Source organism: Eimeria mitis, genomic scaffold (assembly GCF_000499745.2).
Source record: "Eimeria mitis Houghton genomic scaffold, Emh_scaff1426, whole genome shotgun sequence".
NCBI lineage: Eukaryota > Apicomplexa > Conoidasida > Eucoccidiorida > Eimeriidae > Eimeria > Eimeria mitis.
Genome location: NW_013569177.1, coordinates 2616 through 3305, shown reverse-complemented (window position 1 = coordinate 3305; position 690 = coordinate 2616).

The window sequence follows — 690 nt, the reverse complement described above, 5'->3', positions numbered from 1 at the left end:
ATATGTACCCCAGTAGGGGGCTGAAATTGCTTTTAGGGAGACAAAAACACAACACAAGGACGCTCCTCCACCTTTTTACGTTTTCAGGCCAACAAGAAGATCAGAGTGGCAGCACAAAGCTCAGCGCCTGCGCACTTGGGGTGTACAGACACCGTAGACAGCCCCATGAAACCTAGACACAGGACACGGGCGGTCTATACTAACAAACAAACATCACATATTCTAGTCATGCGGGGGCCCCCCAAGCACAGGGGCCCCCCGCAGGGGGCCCCCTAGCACAGGGGCCCCCAACAACTGGGCTGGTGAGCCCTTCGTATAACGCGTTTCTGTCAAACCAGGCCGACGGCTCCTCTAGCTAGCTAGCTAGCCATCGAGGCTGCAGCATACAACTGCGCGGTAGCCCCGTGGCTAGCTAGCTATTGGGAGCTTCGGGCCCCAACACTTCCGGTGGCCTCTTTGTAGTGATGATAGTGAGACCACTCGAGGAACAAGCTCCTGGCTAGCTATATACCCAGCCAGCTAGCTAGCTCACATAGAGAGACAGCTAGCTGTGCGCCGAGCCAGCCCAGCAAGCTGCGCGTCTGTACACCCCAACTCATAGCACCAGCGGTGCGAAGGGAACGCTGTGTGTCTCGCCGCTGGTACGTTGAAGGGGAGCCAGCTAGCTGCAGCCAGCTAGCTGGCTAGCTA